This window comes from Oncorhynchus clarkii, chromosome 2 (assembly GCF_045791955.1).
Source record: "Oncorhynchus clarkii lewisi isolate Uvic-CL-2024 chromosome 2, UVic_Ocla_1.0, whole genome shotgun sequence".
NCBI classification, from domain to species: Eukaryota; Metazoa; Chordata; class Actinopteri; order Salmoniformes; family Salmonidae; genus Oncorhynchus; species Oncorhynchus clarkii.
This window is the reverse complement of record NC_092148.1, coordinates 72,228,100-72,242,102: the sequence shown is the minus strand read 5'-3', so window position 1 is coordinate 72,242,102 and position 14,003 is coordinate 72,228,100. Positions and strand designations below refer to the sequence as shown.

At 42.8% G+C, this 14,003-nt stretch overlaps 1 pseudogene; it reads left to right on the top strand.

Moving 5' to 3' along the window:
• Nucleotides 1-53: 53 nt before the first annotated feature.
• The window catches only part of LOC139378068 (pyruvate dehydrogenase protein X component, mitochondrial-like), a 53,020-nt pseudogene continuing 39,070 nt past the window's right edge, over nucleotides 54-14,003 (top strand).

Here is a 14,003-nt window from a genome sequence, read left to right as displayed (position 1 = left end):
GCTGTTCCCCTTGCTCTGCAAGGGCCGTGGCGTTTGTGGAGCGATGGGTAACGATGCTTCGAGGGTGGCTGTTGTCGATGTGTGCAGAGAGTGCCTGGTTCGGGGTGAGGAGAGGGACGGAAGCTATACTGTTGTATATGTTACACCATCGCTCTCTATATATAGTGGTGTAATATTAATGCCGACATTTGGGTTTGCCAGAGGTGGTATAAAAAACAATCAGATGTAGGCTTTTGTAAATAAAAACGTGTTCCTAGATGGAATGACCTTGTAGAGCACAGCAATTGTTTTTTCATTGATGTGTGACGTGAGTGTAGGAGCATGTTTATTTCAAGTGGAGTAGGAACCCTTTTCTGCAGCCCTGTGATTTACAGCTGCAACTCTAACCAAGGCCACCTGTCAGTAGCAATGAGGAGTTAGTTAGTTAGAAACCAAAACATAAACCCTATCCCATCCCCTTGTATTGTAAATGTCCAGTTTGTGTCACCATTTAACCTAAGCCTATTGCTATTCCAGTCGGGGAGAGGTTAAAGGGGTTGACTGTTTAAACTTTAATATTGTACATCACCGGCTAACACCTTGGGTCACCTGGTGTTCAAACCACACACACAAATCCAATTTTGTTCTCCCGGCTCTCTTTAGCTTCTGAGGTCAACACTCACTCCCACCCCCGCCCACTGCTTCTCTCCTTTCCTCTTCCCATCACTTCCTCTCTCCCATCCTCCCACTAACCTCTCTCCCTCACTCCCACCATTTTCCCTTTCTCTCTTCCTAAATGTTGAGGTGATCTTTTACTAAGCAGGCTATTTGAGCTAAGGTTGGTGTTTCCCTGTATGGATGTGTACCTTCTCTCTCCCTGTGTTATTGTCCTGCCCTGAGATGACCTTTCATACTCTAGGATCGCCTGTTGAAAATAGAGACTGACTCAATGTGCCCCATAACCCATAGGCCACAACCTCATCTGCCTTCTCTGACCTTTCTTCACTACACTTTTTTAATAAAATGGCAATTCCAATCTGAGACTCAGATTTTCCACTTTAGAATGTATGCCAAACAAAAGCCAATGCTTGATAAGTTAAATAAACCATACAACTATATGCACAAAGGTGTCTTTTTACAATTTCCACAGATAATTCTACGAAAAATGTTTTACTTGAACAACAGTGCAGATGCCTTGTTTTGTAACAGAATTACAGTTTGGCTGCAACATTTTTTATGTTGTTGCAATATAATTATCATACATTTTTTTTAACATTTATTTAACTGAGCAAGTTACATAAGAAGAAATTCTTATTTACAATGAGGGCCAATTGTATGCCGCCCAATCACAGCCGGTTGTGATACAGCTGGCTTCGAACCAGGGTGTCTGTTGTGAAGCGTATAGCACTGAGATGCAGTGCCTTAGACCACTGCGCCACTCTGGAACCCTCTTTGGTTCTAGTTTGACATACATTTTAAAATTGGAAAATTTGAGTCTGCTTCATTCCATGGAATTGCCCAAAAGATATGGAATCCTCCCTTTCAGGTTGTGGATTTGATTCACCAGCCCTGTAGGAGACATGAGGGGATATTGGGGAAATCATCCACCAGAACCCATCTTCCCTTCTTCTCTTCCTGTACACCCAGTACTGCTGCTGTCCCCCACTCTTTCTCCTGTGTGTCTGTAGGTGTGATGTGCATAATATGGATGTGGTGGAGGAAAGCAGAGTTTCCTAATTGCAGTCTTCTTTCATTGCTAAGCAGATGTTAATGCCTTCCAGAGATGTAGCCTGCTATCAAACATTCCAGGGACCTCGTCTGGTTTTTCCCATTAAATATTGAGTGTGCTGTTCTTTTGATATTTTCCCGAAACATCTGTTTTTTTTAACACCACAGAGTCCGACTAGTTGCTATGGTGCACATTCTGCCGGATGATAGAAACTGACTTATTTAGCATATAGCATAAAGGCATGTGCCTTTTGATCATATTGTCTATATTAGGAAGCAGAGGCAGTGCTTCCTTTCTAGCCTAGTTTATTTTTCATGTATATATGTATGTATGTATGTATGTATGATGTAGCCAGAAATTACCTAATGATCAGGCTGTTACAGCATTCCTTGGAAATTGACTTTCTATACTACGGTCTATTGCCTATTTTTGTATCTTTAATTTCGTATTAGTTATTAGCTTAAGTCTTTGATGACATTCTAAGTGGTCTGACTGTTGCTTGTGTCCTGCAGGTGAGGCGGTTAGATCGAGACAGACAAGGCTGTGGTTACACTGGAGTCCAACAATGATGGTGTCCTGGCCAAAATACTGGTGAGTGAACAGTGTGGGTGCGTGTGGCAGCTCTTCGGGCTTCCCACCTCTATAATTGGCAGAACATCACTGATGAGGTGTGCTTCATGACAACTCTCTCTCTCTTACTGTTTCTCTGCCTCTGTTTAATGTGGAAATATGAATGGTTTTAACAAAGATGGACAGATCAACTGTCTCTTATTAACACTGTGCCACATGTTTGTCCCTCCAAACGGTGTGATGAAAGCAGTTTATCGGCTGCTGTCAGATCGATCTGGCAGAGACGGAAAACACCTCCTATTACATCCTAACGAGAGATAGGATGTTGATGGCAACTCAGTGTGGTACTGCTACGGCTGGAAAACACTCCCTCCTTTCCTCCATCCTCTTCATTATCAGAGCTAAATGATCCAGCAGCCATAATTACTTATTTGTTGCCCTTTCTAATTGGAACCCAGCATTCATCAACTAGTTAGGTGACCCTGATTATACACACACACACACCCATGCCTGTCTTAAAGTTGATGTCAATGTCCCCTCCAGTCAGTCATCCGACTAGTGAGTGTCACATCATTCAGAGCAGTGTCCAACTGGCAATTATCAGTGTAAACAAGGCCGCTTAGCACAGCGCAGCATGCCCATATTGTTTTAGCGGTTCAGGTGTTGTCTATGAGTGTACCCTAAATAAAGAGCGGATATGGAGCTGGTCTACTCTACCACATGCATATTGGAATGACTTAGATCTTCCAATAGGATGGACTGGACCACCACTAACAGCAGGGGAAGTGATCTCTCTCATGTATGTACTTTCAATTATTATAATAGGTCTATCCTTCAGCCATGGCTATAAGGGATCCAGCTTTTGTCAATTTAACGTCAGATTTGACATTTCACAGCAGGTTAGGAGAACATAAACAGCAGGTTAGGAGAACATAAGGTAGGTTTAAAATATATACATATATATTTCACCTTTATTTAACCAGGTAGGCCAGTTGAAAACAAGTTCTCATTTACAACTGCGACCAAAGCAGTGGGACAAAAACAACACAGTTACACATGGGATAAACAAACATACAGTCAATACCACAATAGAAAGTGTATATATACAGTGTGTGCAAATGTAGTAAGATTAGGGAGGTAAGGCAATAAATAGGTCATAGTGGCAAATGAATTACAATTTAGCATTAACACTGGAGTGATAGATGTGCAGATGACGATGTGCAAGAAGAGATGGAAAAGAGCAACAACATTTTTTTTAGGAGGTTAGGAGAACTTAAGCAGCAGGTTAGGAGAACTTAAGCAGCAGGTTAGGAGAACTTAAGCAGCAGGTTAGGAGAACTTAAGCAGCAGGTTAGGAGAACTTAAGCAGCAGGTTAGGAGAACTTAAGGAGCAGGTTAGGAGAACTTAAGCAGCAGGTTAGGAGAACTTAAGCAGCAGGTTAGGAGAACTTAAGCAGCAGGTTAGGCGAACTTAAGCAGCAGGTTAGGAGAACTTAAGCAGCAGGTTAGGAAAAAGGTTATCTAAAATTCTCTCGCTCTCGTTGTAGGTCTGTCTTTTTTAGCCCTTGCTCTATTCCTGTATTGCTCATTCTCTCTCACTCTCATTTTGTATTTTTTTATTGCTTTCTCTTTCTCTTAATCTCGCCACTCTCTCCCTCCTTCCGATCCATGTCTCAGCTGGGGATGAGGTCATTTCCATGGCAACGGTCTAGGAGTTGGGGGTAGGGGCTTAGGAGGACTGGGAGCTGGCAGAAAAAGAGAGAGGCAGTGAATTATATAAGCCCCCCCAGGCTCAGACAGTATCCAGATCAACACCCCACTCCACTCCTGAAAAACCCACCCCTGAACAACACACCGCAGGCCCAACCTGTAGTGGGCGTGTTGGAGAGGAAGCATACCAGTCTCTTTGTGTGTGTGTGTGTGTGTGTGTGTGTGTGTGTGTGTGTGTGTGTGTGTGTGTGTGTGTGTGTGTGTGTGTGTGTGTGTGTGTGTGTGTGTGTGTGTGTGTGTGTGTGTGTGTGTGTGAGGGATGTGTTTCTTGGCTGTGTGGGGCAGGGACAGTATGGTCTCTGCTCTGTGTAAGTCATATCGGAGATTAGCCCACAGTGAGTGTAGTATGGTGGTCTCTAAGTATGTACCCACTAGGATTCTAATTTTGCAGCCAGTTTAATGTGCAGCCTGTGGGGATAGGGCAGGGTATGGGCTAGTCAGGTTGCCTGCAGAGTTCCACTGGTGTTATTTATGAGGGTCAGGCCTTGCTGCATCCTTCAACCTAGCTCCTCTGGCTCCACAGGCTAAATATCTGGTGCCTCATTTATCAATATTGTGTGGAAAATATTCTAAAATACTACTTTCAAACAGAATTTAGGATGTTTGTACGTAAAGAAAAAGTGTGATATATCAAACAGTCTTACAGGCGTCATATGCACACCGGTAGGAGATAAGCAATCATAAATATAAATGTTCTCGGCATCAGTGCTTGTGCACGACCTTGGCTATTTGAATTTTGTAAACGCTCCTAATTAACCATATATAGTCAATTATCATTTTAAAGCCCACGGGGAATATACATTGCCATGAAAAAAAACTGCACAACCAAGAAAAGTGAAGAAAAAAATAACGTTTTCTGATACTGAAATAGAGGTGCTGGTGTCAGACATTGAGTACAACCAAAATATTTTATTTGGCTCGCTCAGTTGTGGCCTGACCTGTGAAAATAAAAACATAGCTACAAAGAGAACTGTTAGGACAATTCAATTTGTTTAGCAATGGCAAATATTATACACTTAAAATGAATAGGCAACACTCACCAATAAGCTATCCATCCTCAACAGCTCGCTCCCATAAGCGTATAGGCCAACATTGCAGTTCTGCAGAATGAATGAGTCATGCGTGCCACCGAATCACCTGCACATTAATTAAGAGTGGAAGTATTTTCTGTTCACATATTTGAACTTGTTTTGGGATGGTACTTTAATGGCGATGTGGGTTCTGTGCTGTCTATTGATCCGTTTGTACAGTATTTGGGAACCTATTGATGGAAAAGAAACGCCTGTTGATGTCAACCTGTTGTGCGATAGTGTATGAAATTGTATGTTAGTTGTATGTTAGTTTGTTTCGCTGATAATTGCATCCAAAACATTGGTTTATTGAGGGCTGTAAGACATGTTCACAATGGAAATAAAATACAATCCAAAAACGATTTTAATTATTACTCTCACATTTTCACACATTTTCAAAATATATTTTCCCCATTCTACACTTGACAAACAGTTCCCTTATTCCATCACTTGTCTTATTCATGGTCATGGCTGTGCATAAATTTACACACACTCTTAAGCATATCAATAAATCTAGCACTTTGCCACGCTTGGTTTATGCACAGATTTGTGCCTACGCATGATTGATAAATGAGACCCCAGGAGAGGGGGATGTTACTCATAGAGGAAGTGGGGTACGCACCAACACCTATAACAGAACCACTACCCCACCCTCTACCCTGACAGTATGGCTTCAATATGAAAATCTGATCATGATGCGATCAATCACACCAATACACACACACTGGCAAAAACACAACTAGTATTACTGTGAACCTACAATATGCATGAACACACAAGGCTGACATGGCACATGTAGCGATCCCACACACATTGATTGATGGGTGGATCAAGGGCGGGTAGGGGGGGCTGGATTGAGATATGGATTGATACTGTGGACAGAATTTATGTCAACGTTTAGCCATCGAGATTACCAGTGGCGAGACGGATAGATGAATAAATGGAGGCAGGGGTGCATGGAAGAAGAAAGGCTAGATGAAGATATCTGACATGGTCCACAGTGCTTACATGATAACAACCATCATGTAATGTATCACTCTCTGCTTCCTCCTTCTATCCCTACACAGTTTGTCAGGACGTTATTTTAGGATAGATGAATCTTAATTGACTGGACTTCATCCAGGAGGGAGGTTGTTGGCTATGACAACCACATTCATACTACACACACATCACAACTGCTAGTACCAGACTCGTGTTATACTGATAAATTTATACACTTGCCCCCCCCCCCCCCCCCCAATACACTGCCTTTTAGTTCATGTTCGTATTCTTATATTTCGTTTTTTTCTTATTGTTGTTGCATTGTCGAAAAGGAACATGCAAGTCAGCATTTCTTTGAACAATGTATACCATGCGTATCCCGTAAATACGACTAATAGAACTTGAAACTTGATGTCTCAACTGAAAACTTCCCTGTACTGTAACTGGCCAAAGCCTAATGGAGCCCATCGTTTGAGACTTAGCTATTGTGTTGAGTGATCCCAATGATGGTTTCCATTTGGCTACTTCTTTCCTCTCTTTTATCTGGTGAGAATGTGACCCACAGGGTAAAACAAAAAAGGACAATTTTACAATATAGCCTACAGCTATTCCCTCCCTGTCAGTGTAAGTCATGTGCACATAAGAATTGGCCTTTAAAACCTCTCTAGGGTAGGGGGCAGCATTTGGAATTTTGGATGAAAAGTGTGCCCAAATTAAACTGCCTTCTACTCAGGCCCAGAAGATAGGATATGCATGTAAATGGTAGATTTGGATAGAAATAACTCTAAAGTTTCCAAAACTGTTAAAATAGTGTCTGTGAGTATAACAGCACTGGTTTGGCAGGCGAAAACCTGAAAAAAATCCATTCAGGAAGTAGGATTTTGTTGTAGTTTTCTATTCAATGCCATTACAGTATCCATTGACTTAGGACTCAAATTGCAGTTCCTATGCCTTCCACTAGATGTCAACAGTCTTTAGAAATTGTTTCAGGCCTGTATTCTGAAAAAGGAGTAAGAGCAGTCTGAATGAGTGGACCCTGCCGTATAACAGAGCTTTTTCATGCGCACAAACGAGAGAGTGCATTTCTAGTTTACCTTTTATATTGACGATGTTATTGTCCGGTTGAAATATTATCGATTATTTAGGCTAAGAACAACCTGAGGATTGAATATAAACATCGTTTGACATGTTTCTATGAACTTTACGGATGCAATTTGGATTTTTTTGTCTGCCTGTTGTGACTGCGTTTGAGCCTGTGGATTACTGAAGAAAACACACGAACAAAACGCGTTTTTGGATATAAAGAGAGACTTTATCGAACAAAAGGAACATTTATTGAATAAATTAATGTCTTCTGAGTGCAACCATATGAAGATCATCAAAGGTACAGTGGGGAGAACAAGTATTTGATACACTGCCGATTTTGCAGGTTTTCCTACTTACAAAGCATGTAGAGGTCTGTAATTTTTATCATAGGTACACTTCAACTGTGAGAGACGGAATATAAAATCCAGAAAATCACATTGTATGATTTTTAAGTAATTATTTTGCATTTTATTGCATGACATAAGTATTTGATACATAGGAAAGCAGAACTTAATATTTGGTACAGAAACCTTTGGTTGCAATTACAGAGATCATACGTTTCCTGTAGTTCTTGACCAGGTTTGCACACACTGCAGCAGTGATTTTGGCCCACTCCTCCATACAGACCTTCTCCAGATCCTTCAGGTTTTGGGGCTGTCTCTGGGCAATACAGACTTTCAGCTCCCTCCAAAGATTTTCTATTGGGTTCAGGTCTGGAGACTGGCTAGGCCACTCCAGGGCCTTGAGATGCTTCTTACGGAGCCACTCCTTAGTTGCCCTGGCTGTGTGTTTCGGGTCGTTGTAATGCTGGAAGACCCAGCCACGACCCATCTTCAATGCTCTTACTGAGGGAAGGAGGTTGTTGGGCAAGATCTTGCGGTACATGGCCCCATCCATCCTCCCCTCAATACGGTGCAGTCATTCTGTCCCCTTTGCAGAAAAGCATCTCCAAAGAATGATGTTTCCACCTCCATGCTTCACGGTTGGGTTGGTGTTCTTGGGGTTGTACTCATCCTTCTTCTTCCTCCAAACACGGCGAGTGGAGTTTAGACCAAAAAGCTCTATTTTTGTCTCTTCAGACCACATGACCTACTACCATTCCTCCTCTGGATCATCCAGATGGTCATTGGCAAACTTCAGACGGGTCTGGACATGCGCTGGCTTGAGCAGGGGGACCTTGTGTGCGCTGCAGGATTTTAATCCATGACGGCGTAATGTGTTACTAATGGTTTTCTTTAAGACTGTGGTCCCACCTCTCTTCAGGTCAATGACCAGCTCCTGCCATGTAATTATGGGCTGATCCCTCACCTTCCTTATGATCATTGATGCCCCACGAGGTGAGATCTTGCATGGAGCCCCAGACCGAGGGTGATTGACCGTCATCTTGAACTTCTTCCATTTTCTAATAATTGCGCCAACAGTTGTTGCCTTCTCACCAAGCTGCTTGCCTATTGTCCTGTAGCCCATCCCAGCCGTGTGCAGGTCTACAATTTATCCCTGATGTCCTTACACAGCTCTCTGGTCTTGGCAATTGTGGAGAGTTTGGAGTCTGTTTGATTGAGTGTGTGGACAGGTGTCTTTTATACAGGTAACAAGTTCAAACAGGTGCAGTTAATATAGGTAATGAGTGGAGAACAGGAGGGCTTCTTAAAAAGCAAAACGGTCTGTGAGAGCCGGAATTCTTACTGGTAGGTCGGTGATCAAATACTTATGTTATGCCCTAAAATGCAAATGTATTACTTAAAAATCATACAATGTTATTTTCTCTCACAGTTGAGGTGTAACTATGATACAAATTACAGACCTCAACATAGTTTGTAAGTAGGAAAACCTGCAAAATCGGCAGTGTATCAAATACTTCTCCCCACTGTATATATTCTCCCCACTGTATATATATATATAGACATAGACACATAGACATATTATATAAATTATATATATTATATAAATAATACACACACACTACTGTTCAAAAGTTTGGGGTCACTTAGAAATGTCCTTGTTTTTGAATGAAAAGCTCATTCTTTGTCCTGTAGGGGGTAGGTCCCAAAGACCCTCCCCATTATTGATTAAGGGGGCCTTAAGAATCATCATTTTGCTACAGATCTTATAATAAGATATTGTTGCTATATGTCTAAAAATTCTGCACTATATGTTGTACAAGCTATCGATTTTAGTCTTTGTGGTTAAGCTCTGGCTGTTGCGAGAGTGTGCTTGCAGGCTAGGTCTGAGTCAGACCAAAACTAGATAAAGAGAAGTAACCATGATCTGGTTTTGACATTTTGATCTTGTGTGACAGTGGGCAATGCTAATAAATTCAGAGAAGCTACAGTACTAGGTTGTCTTGTAAGGTAACCTCAGCTTATTGATACATACAGTACATACATAGATGTAGGTGATCATACCACTAGGGAGTGATCACATGTATAAAATCAGCTATGCCCTTAAGTGGGGTACAGAACTTACTCTGAAACATACAAGCTGTGTTTCTGTTGTAAATTTCTGTCCGCATGTCACGAACGTCGTCAGGGAAATGACCGGACAGAGGTGCAGCGTGGTAAGCGTACATTTATTTTTATTATGAATGTCGGCAACAAAAACAAGAAAACAAAAACAACAAAAAAGAATGTGAAGCTTAGTAGGGCTATACAGGCCACTAACAAAGTCAACTACCCACAACTATGATGGAAAAACAGGCTGCCTAAGTATGATTCCCTCACTTCCGTTGTGTCCTTCACTTCTTTCATCAGTCCCCTTGAGGAGAATTGTGGTTGCTTCTCCATTTTCTTTTGTCAGTGGTATGAGAGGGTAGATCTGTGTATAGTCACCCGGGGGTCCTCTGGGTTGAGTCTCATATGGCGGTGGGGAGTAATCCTGTTCTGCCTCTGTCCTGACTCATTTCTTTCCTCCCGCACTTTATTGTTCTCTCCAGCTTTAGTTTGATCACGGTAGCCTTGTTCATGAAGATCATCATTCCTATCACGGTTTCTGAAACAAGGATACTTTTCTTCTTCCCCTTCTTTTTGTCAATTTCTCTTGTCTGAATTATCTCCTTGACTAAATCCAACCTAGTCTTGTTGAATGAACCATCCAGTGGATATCGTTTTCTCCTGCCATCTCTGTCCAGACATGCCATTTATTAAAAGTTAATGTAAATAGAAAATAGATGATTATCGCTGAACCATCTCTCCAAAAACAAAATAACTAGTATTTAATTCAATCATAATCGGCCACCCCCGTAGGATAGGGCAGCCTCAGACAGCCTCAGACAGCCTCAGACAGTCTCGTCAAGCCACCTCTACAAAATCATCCTACCTCTCCGGAGTACTACATTCATTCATCAATCATTCATTCCATTCATCATATATTGACATCATGCATTTCACCAATAGCCAGTTTTGTAATATCTCCTATCTAGAATTCGACTATGTCATATTAAAAGTTTATGTATTTTTGGGTTGAGTGAGGTGTCACTTACTTGTTAGAGGGAAACCCACACCAGCGAATGCCAATTAATTACAGATTTAGATTAAAACGATGGGTGACCAGAAGTGTGTGTCCATCTATCACCTGCGGAATAACGGGATTACTGAGAGGGCTAAACAAATGATTAAAGGGGGGCTTGCAAAAACCTGCCATTCCACAAAAATGAGCTGGGTGGAATGCTTGCCCCTTGTCCTCATGAAAATGCGCAGCAGCCTTAATGAAGGTATTGTGTGTACACTTTACGAGATGTTAACAGGATGACCCATGAACACACCAGGTGTTCGACCTATGACTGACCGACAGATAGACATAACTGAGGTCTCTCCACTCTGCCAACAGGAAAGTAAAAAAGGTTCCCCCAAGTAAAAACCCTGACAAGCTTCCCATGAACGGAGACTGGGTGAAAGTCCACTAACAAAAATTGAACCAACAACGATGGATGTGTCTGTTCCAGGTAACCATAGTGACACCAACAGCCCTGTGAGTGGCGGAGAGGTCCGGCTGGTAATCATCTCTCCCACTGCAAGCACCCCCCAGAGTGGGAGCCATGGATGAGCCACTAGAGGGAGAGCAGGGCCCCGAGAACATCTGAAGGAGAAAGAAGGTGCGAGCCAAAGGAAAAAAACAGAGGGCCCAGACCTAAAGGCTGGAAAGAAAGATGAAGAAAAAGGCTCTAGCCAACGAGCAGAAGAAGGAGTCATCATTTCACACTCACAATCAGATTCTATAACGAGGAAACAGAGTCTACACCGGGTCTGGTGGTTTGTTTTCCCCATCATCCTTTCCATGGGTCTCCTTGTTGGCTCAGCCACGGGACCCCCTGGGGGATCTGAGGAACACAACAAATTGATGCAAATGGTGAGAAAAATTGGAAATCAGACTAAGAGGCCAGGAACCCAGGTTTTAGTGTTTAGAAAGCCTACATCAACCACTGAGCTGTTTGGGAGACAGGTTGAGCCTATGAGAAGGACGGAGTTTGAATGTGTTTTTTTATACTTTATGCTGAGAGGTAATGAGAAAAAGCCTACTAAGCGAAGGGAGACCACAGGACTGTTCTTTGGGAGAAGAACTGAGCAGTTAGCCGGGGATCATGTGACACATGTACAGTATATACAGGGTCAGCCATTTCCAGTACCATATTTACAATGTGCGGGGATACTGGAGTAATAAGAGTTAGATTTGTATAGGGGTAAGGTGACTAGGGATCAGAATATATGATAAACAGACTAGCAGCGGCGTATGATGAATGTATGTGAGTGTGTGTGTGTTTGTGTGTAGAGCCCGTATAAATGTATGTGCATATTGTATGGGTGTGAGCATATTAGGAAGTGAGTGTTTGTGTGTGTGTGTTGGAGTGTCAGTGTGTGTGCATATTAACAGTAGAAAAAATAAATATAATCATATATAATTAATGGTTATTTTCTGAAATCCATGCATAGCCTACTAAAAATGGTGTCCTCATCCACCTCTTGACCTATCGTTCTTCACTGAAATCAAGTTATAATGCGAGTCAGTTGTGTTAAAACGGCATCGTTTACCTGTCTGGTCCATTTGATGTGCTGCTCATGTATTTGACTAAATGACTCTGAGTGACTAAATGGCTCAGTAGCTGTCCTTTAACAGCCAGATGATGGCAGTGTTGAGGCCTGCTGGTGGTGTTTGTGTTTCTTCTCTCACTCCCTCTGTCTCTCTCTAGTCTAAATGTGTGCTTATATGCCTTTACTTCATTGATGGAGACATCCACACATAAGATGGCATGCCATAATGTGACGAATAAAAAATTAAATGACAGTGGCAAGGGGGGGTGTTTGTGTGCGTGTCCGTGTGCGGGTGCGGGTGTGTGTGTGAGTGTGAATTACAGCCCCCAGCAGCAGCTTCTTAGGCAGCTGTATTAAATAAGTCTATAAATACCTGGTTGTCTAATTGATGTTTATGGAGAGCCTATTAGTGGGGAGGGAACATCACTGGGCTTTCTCTCTCCCTCACACCCCAGTCACATGCTTTGTGTGGCACATTGTGGAACACTCTTGGTTGTACATTTCCTTGTCCACTGCTCAGTATGTGTCCCACAAAACATCAAGCTCTAATCTGGAGTAGGAAAAGGCACCATAGTCACAGTGAGAATGGAATGGTTTTATTTTGTAGTACAATAGACTAGCTGCATATATGTCTATTGGGACAGTGATTGTCAGAGACAGTTTATGATATACTGCGGTGTTGCACTGATCCAATGCAATTAAGATGTATCTGCCACCTTTCCCCATCCTCCACTCTGGAATATAAACCGGATAAACACAATCACTGTCCCACTGCTCCATCTCTGTCCTTCTTGCTCTCTCTGTCTCTCACTCCCTCATACACTCAGTGTCAAAAGCCTGGCTGCAGTCCTAACCAAACACTCATTACAGCCTGTCAATGTGTAATCATTAGTGGCATTTCGTTCTCCACTGCTGTCTTTAGTGGTCCTCCTAAATCTGTTACAAGGAGAATCATAATAACCCTTTGGGGTATACACGGATGAGATGGTGGCGCTTAGGAGTGCACCCGCCTTGCCGGTTCCTGCTCGACTTTGCTTCTTGGACTGAAAACCCACAGGACGGTAGATCACCAGGAAGAGGATTGGGCAGCCCTGGCCTAAGGTAACACCGATGACAAAGAAGAGTAAGGAAAGAGGGAATCCAAGCTACGCTGAAAAGATGGGCTACACAGCCTCTTCCTAGTATCCTGATGGCTAATGTCTAATCACTGAAAAATGAACTTTGTGAGGCAAGGCTTCAATTGATGAAACAGGGCTTATGGAGAATACACTCGACTCTGCTTTTCAACCAGACTGCTTCTCCATATTCTGAATGGATTGATTGGCAGCTTGTGGTATGAGTTGGAGGGTGGAGAGGTATGTTTTCTAACATAATCCCTGGTCAACAAGATATCCCCAACATGTATCCTGCCCTACAAGAGGATCCAGTGTGTTTGACCATATATACACAAACATCCATGACCCATACGAGGCCATCCCCCTCCCCACTTTGGCCAATCAGATCAAGTCTCTACTCCTACTCCCCACCTACAAGCAGCAACTCGATGGACCCACCAGCGAAGATTCATCCACCCACCTCCTGAGTTGGGCAGCAGTCTAAGCTGCCACTGCAGCATCTGGTTCAATCCCAATCCCAGCCAGCCGTGACTGGGAGCACCATTGGACGGCGCATAATTGGCCCAGCGCCGTGAGGGTTTGGCCGGGGGGATTTCCTTGGCTCATTGTGCTCTAGTGACTCCTTGTGGTGGGTCGGGCGGCAGCAAGCTGACTCCGGTTGTCGACGCAGTGTGTTAAG